Source organism: Dasypus novemcinctus, chromosome 19, assembly GCF_030445035.2.
Source record: "Dasypus novemcinctus isolate mDasNov1 chromosome 19, mDasNov1.1.hap2, whole genome shotgun sequence".
Taxonomy (NCBI): Eukaryota; Metazoa; Chordata; class Mammalia; order Cingulata; family Dasypodidae; genus Dasypus; species Dasypus novemcinctus.
This window is the reverse complement of record NC_080691.1, coordinates 31,433,001-31,451,205: the sequence shown is the minus strand read 5'-3', so window position 1 is coordinate 31,451,205 and position 18,205 is coordinate 31,433,001. Positions and strand designations below refer to the sequence as shown.

General features: G+C 49.4%; 1 long non-coding RNA gene across 1 annotated transcript; it reads right to left on the bottom strand.

Moving 5' to 3' along the window:
- Nucleotides 1-9,593: 9,593 nt before the first annotated feature.
- On the bottom strand, nucleotides 9,594-11,184 carry LOC131274586 (uncharacterized). The gene is made up of 2 exons (XR_009181851.1): nucleotides 10,409-11,184; nucleotides 9,594-10,090 (listed from the first exon to the last, which is right to left on the bottom strand). It is a non-coding gene; the product is annotated as an uncharacterized lncRNA (long non-coding RNA).
- Between the last annotated feature and the right edge of the window lie 7,021 nt (nucleotides 11,185-18,205).

The window sequence follows — 18,205 nt, the reverse complement described above, 5'->3', positions numbered from 1 at the left end:
TATAATAATGATTTGTTTCAAACATTTTGATTTTCATCACTCTAATAGCTGTTGCCCTGTATCTACAGTGGCAAGGCACTTTCTTTCATTTCTTCCTCAGTATCTGCATCCTTTTTTTTTTCCTAATTTTTAAATTTTGTCTTCAAAAAAGTTTTAGATCACCATCATTCACATACACAGTATATGGGACTCCCATATAGCCAACATCAAACCTTTTTCCCCTTTCCCCAGCAATGATCTTTTTACATGTTCATGTTATATTTTCTGTAGCTGATGTACAGATTTTGAAACATAGCTATCAAACATGTTTCCATTTTGGTTTCCATTATGGTTTATATTTTAGACTGTATAAAATTCTAAATTTTTAGCTTCCTTGTGTTTTACACTATGGTTTACAAGCTTACAGACTTTTATACACTTTTGGTATAAGTTAACATGTCCTATGTCCATCATTCCATGATCTTGTGGAGCACTTCCATTGCCGCCAAGTTGTCCTGCTTCCATCTATTCTGTACCTCTCTCCCCCTCCACTCAGGGCCCACAGTGACAATCTTCATTACTTGGGGTAGTAAACTAGGCCTAGACCTACAAGGTGTCTAAGAATTACCTCCTGAGATCCTCCGTGTTGCTCAAATGTGGCCAAACTCAGCGTATAAATGCATTACCTTCCCCCTAGCATGGGACATGATTCCTGGGGATGATCCTCCTTGCCACCAAGGGATTATTACCAATCACTAACTGGTGATGCAACTAGAGAGAGACCTTGAATAAAAGGGTCAATTCAGACCAACAGAATATCTCAGTCTACATGTTGGAACAAGTGCTAAAAATTGCTTTTTGACCTTGAATCAAAGGGGGAAATGGCAAAGGCAAAGGAATTCATATGGCTAAGAGTCTTACAAAGAGAGTCAGGAGGTCATCAGAGGGGTCACGCTTAAACACACTTCAGCAGGACCCCAGAGAGAACCAAAGCAGGTACAACCCTAGGTGCTGGTTCTCCTGAAGGCTATGGAAATCCCCAGATATATATGGTCATGGCAGATGGATTTGGAGTTCTGTGCTATGTGAGAGGGCCCTATTTGGAATTTGTGCTCCTGAGTGTGATGGAGCTGGACTCAGATGTGACCTTCCTACACGTATCTCTTCTGTCACTTTTAGTGAACCTGTGGTTGGCGCTAGGGTTCGTGTATACTCAGGGGATTTGAATCTCTGGACTGCCCATGTGCCAGCTGGGCCCTGAACCTCAGCAGAGTTGCCACTCCTAATCTCTGGTTCTTTGGACTTACCAGGTCAGCTACCAGGAAGGTGAAGATGGTCAACCAGGTAACTAAGAGTGCCAACAACTGCAAGCAGAGGAATTGCATCCATCATCCATGTGGAATCTAAGCCTCCTCTTGATCTAGAGGTGGGGTGGATATCACCATCCTAGGGTCCACAGAATGGAGGAATAAAATATGGATTAGCGTGTACTTACTGATATTCTACTATAAAACTATTGTGACTAGTAATAGAAGAAATCGTAGCATTGAGGTGGAGAAAGTGGCCACAGTAGTTTCTGAGGGCAGGGAGAGGGAAGAAGAGATGTGATGTGGGGGCATTTTTGGGGCTTTGAGTTGTCCTAAATGATACTGCAGGGTCAGATGCTGGACTTTATTATCCTACCATAACCCAGTGAATGTACTGGGGGAGAGTGTGAACTACAGGGTAAACTATTATCTATATGTTGCAGTAGTGCTCCACCATGTGTTCACGGCTTGCAATGACTGTGCCACAATGATGGAGGAGGTTGTTGGTGTGGGAGGAGTGGCACTGAGGGATGGGTGGTGTACGGAACCTCATATTTTTTTTGTCTTTATTTTTTTAGTATTACATTCAAAACATATGAGGTTCCCATATATCCCCCACCCGCCTCACCCCACGCCTCCCCCCATAACAACAGTCTCCTCCATCATCATGAGACATTCATTGCATTTGGTGAATACATCTCAGAGCACCGCTGCACCTCATGGTCAATGGTCCACATCATAGTCCACACTCTCAGTGGGCGATGGGAGGACATACAATGTCCAGTAACTGTCCCTACAGCATCACCCAGGACAACTGCAAGTCCCGAAAACTCCTCCACATCTCATCTCTTCCTCCCATTCCCTATCCCCAGCAGCCACCATGGCCACTTTCTCCTCACCAATGCCACATTTTCTTCGATTACTAATCACAATAGTTCATGAATAGATTATCAGTAAGTCCACTCTAATCCATACTCTGTTCCTCCATCCTGTGGACCTTGGAATGGTTGTGTCCACTCCACATCTGTAACAAGAGGGGGCTTAGATTCCACATGGATGCTGGATGCAATCATGCTTTCAGTTGTAGGCACTCTTTTTTTTTTTTTAAGATTTATTTATTTATTTATTTATTTATTTATTTATTTATTTATTTATTTCTCTCCCCTTCCCCCCCACCCCGGTTGTCTGTTCTCTGTGTCTATTTGCTGCATCTTCTCTTTGTCCGCTTCTGTTGTTGTCAGCGGTATGGGAATCTGTGTTTCTTTCTGTTGGTTCATCTTGTTGTGTCAGCTCTCCATGTCTGTGGCTCCATTCCTGGGCAGGCTGCACTTTCTTTCACACTGGGTGACTCTCCTTACAGGGCGCACTCCTTGTGGGTGGGGCTCCCCTACATGGGGGACACCCCGGCGTGGCACAGCACTCCTTGCGCACATCAGCAGTGCATATGGGCCAGCTCCACACGGGTCAAGGAGGCCCGGGGTTTGAACCACAGACCTCCCATGTGGTAGATGGACGCCCTAACCACTGGGACAAGTCCACCGCCAGTTGTAGGCACTCTTGGCTCCATGGTGTCATGGTTAACCTTCTTCAACTCCGTGTTAGCTGAGTGGGGTAAGTCCAATAAACCAGAGTGTAGGAGCTGAAGTCTGTTGAGGCTCAGGGCCTGGCTATCACATGGTCAGTCCAGAGATTCAGGTCTCCTGGGTATATATTAAACCCCAGCACCAACTATAGTTCCAGTAAAAGTAACAGGAGAGGCTTGTGAACAAAGATCATATCTGAGTCCAGCTCCATCACACAAACACAAACTCCAAAGCAGGGCCAACTGACATGGCACTGAACTCCATCTGCCATGACCATAGAACCTGTCGGTCTCTGTAGCCCTCAGAAGAACCAATACCCGGGGTGGTATCTACTATATCTGTCCCTGGAACTCTGCTGAGGTGTGCATAAGGGCAACCCCTCTGATAACCTCTTGACTCTTTTTTTGAGACTCATAGCCATATAAACTCATTTGTCCTTTCCATTTCCACCCTTGATCCTGGTATTATAGGTAGATTGAGATATACTGCTGGTCTGAGTTGACCCTTTTATTCGAGGTCTCTTTCTAGTTGCTTCGCCAGTATTAAAAACTGCTTTTTGACCTTGAATAAAATGAAAGGGGGAACTGGCAAAGACAAATGAGTTTATATGACTAAGTGTCTTCATAAAAGAGTCAGCAGGTCATCAGAGGGGTCACACTTACACCTCAGCAGAACCCCAGAAACAGCCAAAGCAGATACAACCCCAGGTACCAGTTCTCCTGAGGGCTACGGAGACCCATACATTCTATGGTCATGGCAGATGGCTCTAGAATTCAGTGCCATGTCAGCTGGCCCTATCTTTTTTGGAATGTTTGGCAATTCCTGAGGAATTTCAATGTAGGTGTTTTCCACATGGCCAGGAAATGCCCCTACTGGATATATACCCAGGACAACCGAGAGCAGTGACACATGGCCAGGAAATGCCCCTACTGGATATATACCCAGGACAACCGAGAGCAGTGACATGAACAGACATCTGCGCACCTGTGTTCGTAGCGACATTATTCACAATTGCTTAAAGTTGGAAACAACCCAGGTGTCTATTAGCTGATGGCAGGAAGAATGTCTTGGAGAGGTGACATCCCCTTTCTGAGGGAGGGGGTGGTTCAAGAGGCAGCCCAGTGGCTGCCAGGCAGGGTCTTCTTGGGAGCTGGGACCACAGATCTGACTCTGGGGCAGCTCCTCAGTCACACTCTGTCGTATCTTGACTGTGCAGCATCTACTTCATACAGGAGCCTTGACTTGACCCTCAGCCTCGGGCTAGGGGCTACGGCTTGCTGACCTTGAGGGCCCAGCCCTGTGTCCAGTCAGTCCCAGGGAGGGACCACAGTGTGGTGGGGAGGTGGCCCCACCATAGACACTTGGGCTCCAACCTCTGGACATGGAACCCTCCATGTCCTTGGCATGGAATGCATTGGCTCTGGGCAAGGCCTGGGGGCCACTTGTGGTGGCCCTCACCTGCCTTGGAAAAGCTGCAGGCAGGATGAGCAGCTCCAAAGCCACCTGGTGCCCGACACCAGACATTGGTGGGCCCCATTCGGCTCGGACGCCATGCGTTGGGGCCTCAGAGCAGAGCAGGACAGGTTGGTGGCTGTGACTGCTTGGCCCCTGACTGTGCCATCACTTTCCCCACATGTCTGCAGTGGCCCTCTCCTCACTGCACTCTGCTTTCTTCTCCAGGAGGGGATGACACCTGCTCCCTATCATTGTCGGGCTCTTCAGGAGAATGTCCCCTCCCCAGGGGTGGGAATTAAGTCCCTCAGGATCCCTGATGCCACCTGGACACAGGAAGCCCTCCTCACATATTTAGGGAATGAATAACACTGACACGACACTGGAATCACCTCAGGCATGGGCACAGGAGGGGAAACTGAGGTAGTGGGTGCAGGCCACCCAACACCAATACTCCATGGGGCAGCTCCAGGTCCATAGGTTACCCCACCCGGGTCGCTCCCAGGCCCACAGCGTCTCCTGGTGGCAGACGTCAGAAGCACCAGGGTCAGCTGGTTACCTCAGGGGAGACCCCTGCTGGCAACCAGGTGGGGAACCAGACCCTCGCCATCACCCAGGCGAGCTTGGCCCCGAAGCTCAGCCTGCGCTGCCATAACAAACACGACGGACAGGGGAGCAGGCAGGATGCATCTAGCCTTTCACTGCTTCCGAGGCCAGAAGGCCAAACCTAAGGGTGCTTTCTCCACGGTCTGTGGCTCCAGCCCTGGCCTGCCAGTCCCCTGACTGCTCCTGCGCCCATCACACATCATCTGCCTCCTTCCAAGAGCCTCTGCTCTAAGGCCCTAGCCACACAGGGTCAAGGCCCCTTCCGATTCTCTTTGGCCTCAAGTTAACTAATAACATCTTCCAAGATCCTACTCTGTGGTCACCCCTCGGGCTGAAGTGTGGTTTGCTGGCCTGGCGGGGGAGCAGCCGTGGCAGGCCAAGCCGCTGCCCCCATAATAGGGTGGCTGGTCGGACTCACCGCCACCCTGAAGGGAACTCGGCATGGGCGCAGAGTGCCCTCGGGTCTCCCCTTCTCGGCAGCCATGCTTCCGCGGCCGCCCCTCCTCCCAGATGGCGCCACACGATGCCTGTGGGGCAGCACCCTTCTTCTTTCTCCCTGCGCAGGCGCAGGGCGGAAAATTCCAGTCTGCCCTTTTCCCTCCCCCGCCCCCCCCCCCCGACAGCAGCAACAGCCAGGCGTGGGCGGGAAACTCCAGTCTGCCCTCTACCCCAGCAACAGCAGCCACCAATCACTAAACCCTGCCACTTCCCCCAGCAACAGCAACAGCCAATCCCTAATCACCACCCCTCCCCCATCCAGTACCACCCACTGACCTTTCTCCGGCAACCAATCAGAACAGGGCGTGGCTTCGACCAATCAGCCTTCCCCAGCCCCTATAAAACTGTTGCCTCTCCCTCAATAAAGTGGATTTGTGTGTTTACCTTGTCTCCGTGGTAGTTTTTCTGCCATGCGCCCTCCAGTCCTGAGAGCCCCCAACAAGGGCCTGGCCTCCCTTGTCCCCAGTTCGTCACCTGCTTCTCCGGGCGACCCCTTCATCGCTGGCTTTGCCGGGCGACCCCGTCAGCCGAACCGCGCAACCCCTGTGAGACGGACCCCTCGTCCCAAGTGGGACCTACCCCTGGTCCCAAGCGGGACCTACCCCTCGTCCCAAGCGGGACCGACCCCTCGTCCAAAGCTGGACCGACCCCTCATCTGCAGCCAGACCCCACCTGTACCGACCGAGCAAGCCGCCGCACTACTCACAGGTGGGTTCGCGCCTATGGGACCTGGGTTAGGCCTGGAGCTGGTCTTCGTGGGGGACCCCAGTGAGTCCAGAAGGGGTGGGCATAGCCCCGTCTGCCTCCCCAGCCACCAGCACCTCACGGCCAGCTGGCCACCCTGAGGCCCACATGGCTATCTTTGGGGAAGCTGGAAGGGGACAGGCCAGTGAGTGTCAAAGGGAGGAATTTTTGTCCAGGTGCTGGACAAACAAGCTGAGATGTCCATCCATCTCAGCCTCCCAGGACTGTGGCATCCAAATGCCACCAACTGGGGACTTATTAGCAGAGATCCGTGGTCTTGGCCCTGTAGGCAGGACCCTGGAATCCTTAGCGTGGAGGCTTATTGGTGGTGGTGGCAATCCTTGGTTCTCCACTCTGTCATTGTGTGGCCATCTCCCCAGTGTCCATTTGTGTCCATTCTCCCTCTTGCTATGAGCCCACCAGCCCTTTTGGATCAGGGCTCTCTCACCTCCAGTTTGCCTCAGTTTAGCGAATCATATCCACAAAGAACCAATTTCCAAATAAGTCTCCTTTCCCAGGACTGGGAGTTAGCTTGAATGTGTCTTCTGGGGGGATGCAGTTCACCCCATAACACCATCTCACCCAAAATTGGTTTCTTTGGAGCAAAACTTCAACCCAAAAACTCCATGTGGCTTAGGTGTGAAGATGATGCATGATGGGACCATTTTCCAATCCTCAGGACTCCTTGGGCCCCCTGACCTTGGGGCTGGCAAGTCTGAGCTGCCACTGACAGTCACCCTCACTTAGGCCTCTGCTCCCCACAGTTGGGGCTGTTCTCTGTCAGCCACCTGCTGCTGGGCAATCTTGCTGGGCCTCGTGCTTAGTTCAAGGGGCATGAGAAGGAGCCCGAGTTCCCAAGGGGGCAGAAAGTGCAGGCAGGAGCCACGTTGCGTTCCTTCCCTCCTACCAGGGCCAGGACTGGGCCAGGGACCACTGGCCTCAGTCCATCAGCAATGCCACTTCAGGGTGAGGCTGTCTGGCCTGGCAAAGGGGAGCCTCAGCGGGAGCAGAGGTGCCACCAGGGAGTAGACACTGGGAGAACGTGCCGGGCAGGGAACCGGTGGAAACATGCATGGAGCATTCTGGAACCTTCACAGAGAGGCGAGGAGTTTGGGAAGTCACAGGGCTGTGTTCTTGCTTTTGTTTGGCCACTGAGTGAGAGCTGCCACTTGGGGGAGGTCAGAGAGGAGGCTGGATGGCTGCCTGATGGGATAATGGGGCGTGGGGGCTCAGACACCACGGGGTGGGGGGGGAAAGGAGAGGGCCAGGAATAGTTTGGAGTGGTAAGATGGGAGGGGCTTCAGGACGAATTGTGACCCCTGCTCTGGGCCTTTCCCCTTCTCCGCCCATGTGCCCCATGACCCACTCCCTGAGCATGTCCTGCACGGAGCCCATTTTTGCCTACTGGAAAACACCTGCCTAGGTTTCCTGAGAGTTTCCCACAATTCTATGGCCACGGCACTCTTTCTTCATGTGCTAACACTCAGTGTTTTTGGAAACTCCTCTGGGAACTGCTGGTACATTGGACCAGATCCCTGCTCTCTGGCTAGATGCCTGCATGGGGCCACCCCAGCAGCTGTCTTCAGCCACGTGTGTATGTACATGGGTCCTCTTCTCCTTCCTGACCCCCAGGCACCCCTCTTGTCACCCGCTTCACCTAGAGGCACCTCCCTGCTCCAGCCCCATACCCTGGCTCAAGCCCACCATTCACACACGTCTGCCAGGGCAGGTCCTGGGGCATCCAGCCCCATCCCCAGGGTAGAGGGTGGGCTCTTGGCCTTGTCATCCGGGTTCTGTACCAGTTCTTGGCCACGCCGCATCTCCAGACCTGACTGGCAATGCCTTGGAGGGATGTGAAGCTGGGAGGATTCCCTCCAGTACCTTCTCAGCACCTGTTGGGTTCTGGACGCGGTGCTGGGTGATGGCACTGGGGAGGAGGTGGATGTGGGCACTGCGTGAGGAGAACAACACCTGCTTTCCAGGTGGGGTGGTCCTGGAGCCCCACAGAGATGCTGGGAGGCACACCTGACCCCTGGGGGCACTTTATTTGGGGGGGTGCCACATGAACATCCTCCCTGGAGGCCAGCAGAAGATGTCTGGGTGAGGTCCCCAGTTTGTCCCCAGGGCCAGACATGGGACACAAAGTGATTCAGGACACCAGGGTGCACACCGTGCTCTGGTCAGGGACCTCTGGGTTCACAAGTGGTGAGGCAAGGTGCCATGATGCCCTCGCCTGCCACATGAAGGGCTGTGAGAAGCTAGTAAGGCACAACTGCCTGAAGCTGCAGTGGGTGGGGTGGGGCGAAGGGAACCCGTGCCCTGGGGACAGCTCAGGGTGAGAGGGGAAGATGCACAACCACAGACAGCAGAGAGAGTTCCTGCAGCTGTTTACTTTGAAAACACAGGAACAGAAACCCACCAACAGGGAGCGACATTCTGTGTATATGTCAAATAAATCTTGGTTTGGGAGTGGATGTGCCTCAAGTGTTTGTGCCCCTGCCTTACAGGAAAGGTCCTGGTTTGGTTCCTGGTGCTCCTGAAACAATAAAAACAAACAAGCAAACCAAACAAAGCCACCTCGGGGCAGCCACATGGCCCAGTTTGGTTGCCCCAAATGCATGTTCAGATTGGGGTCACAGTGATATTTTGGGCCTCAAAATTAATGTCAGTTCTGAGTCAGTGTCCAATAATCCCTGAGTGTCTGATCATTTCCTTTTCTCATGGGGAAAGCTGGGAGGAAGATGAACAGTATAAAAGGGGGAAGCATAGCAGGGTGCTATCTGAAGAAGACCCGGGCATCCCTTCAGTCAGGGTTTCCAGGTCTGTAAATGATCCTGATTTTGGAATTGACTGAGGGGGAATGACTCTGTTTTTTGGCACTTGATCTAAAATCCTTCTCTTATACAAATCAGGAAAGGATTGAGTAGATTTTCTATTTCACTTACACATATCCCACAATCCCCTACCCAATATCATAGGTTTCTGCAGGGCAGACTCTTGCGACTGCTGCTTTGAGTCTAGGGTCATTACACTAGCCACGCCTACTTGGTCTTTGTCTAAGCTGCCACTTAGCTCCTGACACCCTGGCATTCCATCATCCCTGTTGTGTGGGAAAATTTCTTTCAAAAAAATCAAGCACAAAGTTTCTTAGATGCTATATAAAAGTGTTAGTAACCTGCCAATACCTGGAGACATTGCTGCCATGGATGACGCATTTTGGGCAAGAGGAATGTGTTGCCTTGGGCTTGACTCACCACCCGCTCAAAAGTCACATCTAAGAATTCTCAATTGGGGATAATTCTCAGATTACATTACCAAACTGTAAGGGAGTTTTGAGCTACTGTGGCATTTTGCTGTTTCCGTTGGTTAGTGCTTGGTGTGTGAATTGTTGGAGAAATAAAAAATTATCATGAAAAGCAGCGGCTTGAAGGAAGAATAACTTTATTTCTAGAACACATTAGTTCATGTGTGGGAAACACCCTATGCAGCACAGTTTCCCCCATTTGAAATGTCTCCCCGAATGTTCTGGGTTTTTTACTTTGTCGTGGCAAACCACTGCATCTGGCAGGAGCTCACAGGGGGCAGAGTCAGGATAATAAATGAGACACTCTGAGGAAGCCTCAAAGCGGACTTTTCTGGGGTGGGGTTTCCGTGGCTTCTTTCTGAGGCCCCAGTCCCCCCCAGGTCCAGCCTGAGGTTCAGGGAGTGCATTTGGTGCAGCTAAAGCTCCCTTTCGGGAGCAGCTGGATTCAGATTCTTTTTCTCCGGTGCGTGGGGACATCCCAGGGGCTGCTCTTCCTTTTGCTCCCTTTGGGGGTCCTTCCTGCCCCTTGGTCTTTTTCCGGTGTGTAATCCAGCGAAGGGCCCTCCGTACGATGTTGTTTCCTCTGGGTTCCTGGAAATCCTGTGTTTTTTCCAGGCCTGATGGGATCATCAAGAAAGGGTGTCAGGAAAATCTCTGATCTGGGTGAGGGGCTTCTCTTCCCTTGGCCTTGGGGATCCCTCAGCCCCTTTTCTGGTGGACGATTTCTAAGGAGGACTTTAGATTGTTCCCCAATTGGAGAAGTGGCTGGAACGTGGTCCGATTATAGTGCTTCTTTGTACGGAGGGCTAAGAGAAGTCCTCCTGCCACAGGTGGCTCTCCCTGGTCTCCCTCCAGGACCCACCACCTGCGAAGTGGCCAGGCCCCCACTGGCTCCTCCCTGGGCATGGCCTGAGAGGCCCCAGAAGCCAACGTACCTGATTCCAGGTTTAAGTCCACTGGGCTGGCCTGGACTTGTGGCTCTATGTCCACCCCAATGGACAGGGGGTTAGTTGTGCTGCTTGAAGTTGTAGCAGCAGCAGCCAGGTGTGCAGGGGTCAGGGGTAGAGGGCGAGTGCCCAGGACACCCCTGCACAGCCTAGGATTGGCCCTGATTTCACTGGGCTGAATTAAGGGGAGGGAGAGGGCACAAGGGTGGGGTGCAGGGATGCCTCTTGCCCATGCCCTCTGTAGATGTTCTGAAGGCACAGAGGGCAGAGCGGAGAGGCAAGGCAAGGCAAGGGAAGGGGTGGCCAGGGAGCAGGACAGGGTTGTGGGGGAGGAAAGGGAGGAACAGAGGGCTGGCAGGTGGAATGGGCCACAAGCCACCTGGGGCAGAGATGGAAGAGCTGCCGGTGGGGATGAGAGGAACATTGGGAAGATGGTAAAAGAGGGGCGGGGTGGGGGAAGCCAGGATGCAGGAGTGAGTGGGCTCGGGGTAAAGGTCAAAAACAAGGTTGGGAATGTGGGGGGCAGTGCCAGAGAGGATTGTGGAAAGAGGGAAATGGCCAGTGGTGGGGAGGAGGGGGTGGTCAGGGTGGAATAAGGGGGGAAGGAGTAAAAGGGAGGGAAGGAGGAAGGAAATGAAAGGACCAGGATGGTGCCTGCAAAGGGAGGGTGGGCTTCCCCAGACACCACCTGGAGGGAGGTTCTCACCCCCAGCAGTGCTGCTGGGGCCTCCCACAGAGGGGCAGGTGGTTGTGCCCCTGGAGGGAAGAGTGGGCCGCCAGAGGCAAGTCTCCCAGAGGACCCAACCAGAGATCTCACAGGCGGGTCACTCTGTGGGTGTGGAGGTCGCCTGGCGGCCAGACTCCAGGCCACCAAAGGGGTCCCAGATGGAGCAGCACCCTCCACACGGTCCCCCTTTGGCGGGCGGTCATCCCGGGGAGGTGGAAAGGCCCACGGGTGACAGGTGACGTGACTGTGTCTGGCCGGTCCAGGTTCCTTGCGCAGGGGGCTGCAGGAAAGAAATCAGAGGCTTTAGTCAGAGGAAGAAGGGGGCAGGGAGCCCTAGCAGGCCTGGCCGGGGAGGGGCTGCTGCTGCCTCCATCCAAACTGATTGCTTATGTCCCAGGGTTTCTTGTAGACATTTGACCCAATGCCCACAGCTTTCCTGTGCATTGTTCATCTCTATGGTCCCATCTCTTATCCACGTGAGAGTGCTCTGGGAACCTGGAGAGCACAGGCCATGCTCAGGAGGGGGAGCAGGAAAGAGGGAATAAACAGGAATCACCTTTTCCGAGGAGGACTCACACCTGGTGTCCCCACGGCGCCTCCCTGGCAAGCTCTCCAAGCTGGGAAATCAGGAGACTGGGTTACAGGTGGTGAGGGCAGGAGGAAAACACCTGCTCTGGGGCTGCATGCCATAGCCTGTTGGGTGAGGCTTCTAGAGAAATAGATTCTAGGAGCTCCAAGAATGGGGAGATCATGTCCAATGGTCACGGGAAACAATGGAGGGGCTCACACACGCTTCATGGCCAATCATTTCTCAAGGACTTTCCCACGAATTGTATCATGTGATCCCTACACATAGCCTGTTCCTTCCCTGCAAAAAAAGCTATTTAACGGGAGGAATCTCAGGTTTAGTGCACTTAAACTCTTTGCCCCTAGCAGGCCACACAATTCCTGCATTCCCATTCCACCAAGATTTGTTGCACTGTATCGCACACACGTTGTATGTCCAGCCCCTTCCCTCTCTGTTTGTCAGGATGTGTGGAGGATGTGAGAGTGTCCCAAGGTCTGAGAGTCTTCCTTGTGTTCATGGCCTCTGGGACCTCTGCTCTCTGAGAGGGTCTTTAACAACTTTGACAGGCTCAGACTAGGAAGGTGACTTTGGCTGTGCAGGATTGAGGCTTTGGTTCACCCTTGGAGCAGGTGTGTTGGGAGAACAGAACCTTACCTGTTAATTCACCCTTTTCCTCGATTCTCCTGCCTCTGCGCTGACACTGTCAAACCAAAAAAGAAGATAGGATCTCATGGGATACAATCTCTGTTTTTTCAAGGAAACCTTCAGAACCCTATCCATCAATAACGTATCCCTTGTATTAGTCTGCTAAACCTTTTTAGGGAGTTAATTCCAATGATTATCTTTTCATCTTTGAATGACACATTTTTTTCTGGATGAGCTATCAATTGATTTTTAGTGGAGTCTTTTTTGAGAAGAGCCTTCTTATGAAGAGGACACAGAATCTGCACTCTAGAGGAGCAAGTGTGGCCTCACAGAAGGCTGCTGGTCCCTGATATCCCAACTTGGACAAGAACATGTCCTTGAGCCTTCCCAGGGCTCAGCACTGCTCTCCATACCAACCTTCCCACATGGAACCCGCTTCTCCAAGGGAAACCTGCTGAGGGATATGAAGAGTGAGCAAGTGTTGAGAGACTGCCTTTAGTTGAATACCCTGAACTTCTTAAAACTTACAATCCGTTGCCACCAAGTATGACTGAATTTATCCTGGAGCCCTCTGCCACACCCACATGGACGATTTATGAGTTTTGAAATGAAACAGTTGCCCCACTTCAAAATAGCCTTCCCCTACCTGCTCCCTAGATGATAGGCTCTTCTCTGTGAGAGGTTATTACTAAGGTGCCCCTCTGGGCCTACATAATGGGTGTAGAAAGTGAGAAGTGGGATAGGCAAAAACAGTGAGTCTCGACCATTAACTGATCCCAGGGTCCCTTACCTCACTCAAGTCCAGGTGTCGCTGGACTCTCCGAAATTTCACCTTCCTCTTCTTAGAGTGGGCCAAGATGGTGAAGAGCCCCACTCCAAGGAAGAGGAAGAAGAGAGACCCGAGTACCGCTATGGCTGTGCTTTCGCTCAGCCATAGGGTACTGAACAGAATTAGAACGAACAGCAATGCCTCCATACTGCATACGCAATCGCTGCCTCAGGCAACTGGCCCTGAGCAAGCACATTTCAGCCTAGAGTTCTGAGGTGACATCACAGGGCTTCAAACAGTCACAGTGGTTCAGTTGGTGGGGGAGGGGATGACCAGAGGAAGGTGTCCCCACAGCCCATCCCCCCTTGTTCCCCTCAGACCCCACCAACACCCTTCCTCATCCTCTTGTTCTCTCCATAGTTTTCTGTGGCTTCCTATTTTACAAATACACACTTAACTCACTTCATTGGTATACTTTTAGTGTAATTTTCCATTTCACTCTGGGCAGAAATATATACTGACCAGTGTACTAATTCACCAATTCCATCATGGCCTTTGACAATGTGACTTTCTCCCAGGAATTTTGCCAAAACTCTTGATTTACACCTAGAGACTCCTCTTCTCTCAAGCCTAGTGGCCTGTTTTTTGTTTGTTTGTTTGCTTGCTTGTTTCTTTGTATGTGAGTGTGTGTGAAATACCCTAACATATATCAGAGTTTCTCCCCATGATCACTACTGAAATTTGGGTTTAAATATTTCTGTTTGGTAATGTTTTTGGTCAGATTTTTCTTTTAGGTAGAGAATTTACCAGACCTGGCAGATCTTTTCTCCACCAGCTTTCTCCAGTATAAACTTTCCCATCGGTGTCTTTACCCAGGGAACTTACAGTTCAAGCCATGTTCCTGTATTTACTCTCCCTTGACTTCAGGAGGGTTCTTTGTTTTTCATTAAAGTCTCTTCAGAAAACTTGCCATTTAATGTTTCACTTAATTAATATGATTAAAATTTTAATGTATTGAAGGATAACATTAGATTAAAATCAAGTATTAGAAAAATGACTATATTTATACAAATTTAGCATACTGAGAACAATCATTTCCCACTCATACTAGGGTAAGCATAGAACCATGATTTCACCAAAATTGTCAGAGACTATTTTTCAAAAATTCTTACAATTAAAATGCAGTTTAAGATGGCAAGGCATTCAGAAATGGCCTCCCACTTGAAAATATCACAATGCTGGATTATTTAGATTGAGCCCATTTTGAAAAATACTTCTGAGCTCTCTGGAACTTAGAATAAATCCTCAATGGACTACAGCAGTCACCACTACAAAAATTTCAGCAATGAAAATCAAAAGAGTATTAAACTTATGACTGGAACTAGAATGGAGAGACCACACTGCGTCCAGTTAGCCTTGGAATTGTGCCCAATGCATGGTCCTAGTGGTTTACTGGATGTGAGCCCCACTGAGGAACTGCCTTGCAACTTGGCTAATGGGAGGAGCTGGATATGTAATCCCATGTAATCAAAATGTCACATATCTGCTGCAAAAGGTCTTTGTCTTTAATTGAAAAGAGGGACTTAGACAAATTTAGGTGATGCCCAAGTGAATGAAACATCTAGCTTTTGTTGGTACTTGGTGGGAACTTGATAATTACTATCAAAACCTTCCTGAATAATGTATAACTGTAGCCTCTCCCTCAGATAATCCAAACATTTGAATTATACCATTCTCTCAGAATGAGGATCCCAATGAAAGAAAGAGCATGAAAATCCATCCAAATTGTTGAGTCCATAGCATCTGGCAGAAACCAAGTCAAATCACCTTTAGACATCTTCTGAAGATTCCTAAAGTTAAAAAACATATTGCTCATATTTTACAGTTAGAAAATAGATGAGCAAACCATTTACCCTGAGCAAGATTGAAAGTAGACTTTGAGCAAGCAGCAGAAATTAAGTATGAACTGGAGATACTAGAAATGGATGAAGTTGGAGCAGTTTGATATGGTTATGAATTCCAAGAGTAGATATTGGATTATGTTTGTAATCTGGTCTGTACCTGGGCATGATTAAGTTATGAGTAGGGCTTTGATTCAGCCATGTCATTAGGGCACTGAGTCCCTGCTTCTTGGTGGGTGGGGACTCACAGATCAAAGGCATGGCAAAGGACAGTGTTAATGGTTTATGATGTTAGAGTTTGATGCTGAAGCCTTCAGCAGGGGCCCCAGGACATATACTCACAGAGGAAAGAGAAGCCAGCCCCAGGAAGAGAGGAATGCTGAGCTCAGGAAGAAGCAAGCCCTGGGAAGAAAGGAACCCTGAACCCAGAGAGAAGCAAGGCCCTGGAAGGGAGGAACCCAGGAAGCCTGAACCCTCACAGCCATCCACAGCCATCTTGCTCGAACACATGAAAACAGAATTTGGTGAGGAAAGTAAATTTTGCTTTATGGCCTGGTATCTGTAAGCTCCTACCCCAAATAAATACCCTTTATAAAAACCAACCCGTTTCTGGTATTTTGTACCAGCACCCTTCTGGGTGACTAATACAGAATCAGTATACAAAGTAAGCATGCTTAAAGAGTTTAAAAAGAATTCTCAGCTCTAGGCCTCCTTTATATTTCAGGTACACAGGCTCATAAGCATAGTCATCAGTATCAACGGCTCATGATTGGACCATTCTTTTTTTTTTTTAATATTTAAGTAATGTGTTTATTTATTTATTTTACAAAGGACTTTATTTTTTTTATTCATTTTTTTAAAAATATTACATTCAAAAAATATGAGGTCCCATTCAACCCCACCGCCCCCACCCCCCACTCCCCCCACAGCAACACTCTCTCCCATCATCATGACACATCCCTTGCACCTGGTAAGTACATCTCTGGGCATCGCTGCACCCCATAGTCAATGGTCAACATCATAGCCCACACTCTCCCACATTCCATCCAGTGGGCCCTGGGGGGATCTACAATGTCCCGTAGTTTGGACCATTCTTCTTTGTTGGTCTTTGCCGTTACACTTGGGGATTACTGTTGTTCCATTGGGGAATGTGACAGAGCTCCCCTGGGTAGGAACTCAGCACTCCCTCAGCTGATGTTTGTAATTCTAACTACTATAAAAATACCCAACATATATCAGAACTCTTTTATGTCCCCTCTACACATGCCCTGGAGAACTACCCCCCAGTCACGTGCCCCCCCATCAATAACACCCCACACCAGTGTTCCTCCCCTGCCAGAGCTGAACCTCTCTGTGGTCCAAAACTTCACAACAATGAAGCCTAATATATTGCCAATTTCAATTAATAGCAAAATGAAATATAGTGATGGGTTTAAAGTTTAGAAATAGAATACATAACAAGTTAGAAATGCTACAATAAAGTAAAAATTAACGGTTGTATTAATAAAATGAAAAATATTATAAAGCTTTTTTTCAAACATTTTGATTTTCATCACTCTAATAGCTGTTACCCTGTATGTACAGTGGCAAGGCACTTTCTTTCATTTCTTCCTCAGTGTCTGCATCCTTTTTTTTTTCCTAGTTTTTTAATTTTGTCTTCAAAAAAGTTTTAGATCATAGTCATTCACATACACAGTATAGGGGGCTCCCATATAGCCAACATCAAACCCTTTTCCCCTTTCCCCAGCAATGATCTTTTTACATGTTCATGTTATATTTTCTGTAGCTGATGTACAGATTTTGAAACATAGCTATCAAACATGTTTCCATTTTGGTTTCCATTATGGTTTATATTTTAGACTGTACAAATTTCTAAATTTTTAGCTTCCTTATGATTTACATTATGGTTTACATTTTAGCTTATAGACTTTTATACACTTTTGGTGTAAGTTAACATGCCCTATGTCCATCATTGCATGATCTTGTGGAGCACTTCCATTGCTGCCAAGTTGTCCTGCTTCCATCTATTCTGCACCTCTCTCCCCCTCCACTCAGGACCCACAGTGACAATCTTCATTACTTGAGGTAGTAAACTAGGCCTAGAGCTACAGGGTGTCTAAGAATTACCTCCTGAGAGCCTCCCTGTTGTCAAATGTGGCCAAACTCAGCGTATAAATGCATTACCTTCCCCCTAGCATGGGACATGACTCCCGGGGATGAGCCTCCCTGCCACTGAGGGATTACTACCAATCACTAACTGGTGATGCAACTAGAGAGAGACCTTGGATAAAAGGGTCAACTCAGACCAACAGAATATCTCAGCCTACATGTTGGAACAAGTGTAAAAATTGCTTTTTGACCTTGAATGAAAGGGGGAAATGGCAAAGGCAAAGGAATTCATATGGCTAAGAGTCTTACAAAGAGAGTCAGGAGGTCATCAGAGGGGTCATGCTTAAGCACACTTCAGCAGGACCCCAGAGACAACCAAAGTAGGTACAACCCTAGGTGCTGGTTCTCCTGAAGGCTATGGAAATCCACAGGTATATATGGTCATGGCCGATGGATTTGCAGTTCTGTGCTATGTCAGAGGGCCCTACGTTGGAATTTGTGCTCCTGACTATGATGTAGCTGGACTCAGATGTGACCTTCTTACACATACCTCTTCTGTCACTTTTAGTGAACCTGTGGTTGGTGCTAGGGTTGGTGTATACTCAGGGGATTTGAATCTCTGGACTGCCCATGAGCCAACTGGGCCCTGAACCTCAGCAGAGTTGCCACTCCTAATCTCTGGTTCTTTGGACTTACCAGGTCAGCTACCAGGAAGGTGAAGATGGCCAACCAGGTAACCAAGAGTGCCAACAACTGCAAGCAGAGGAATTGCATCCATCATCCATGTGGAATCTAAGCCTCCTCTTGATCTAGAGGTGGGGTGGATATCACCATCCTAGGGTCCACAGAATGGAGGAATAAAATATGGATTAGAGTGTACTTACTGATATTCTACTGTAAAACTATCGTGACTAGTAATAAAAGAAATCATAGCATTGAGGTGGAGAAAGTGGCCACAGTAGTTGCTGAGGGCAGGGCGAGGGAAGAAGAGATGTGGTGTGGGGGCATTTTTGGGACTTTGAGTTGTCCTAAATGATATTGCAGGGTCAAGTGCTGGACTTCATGT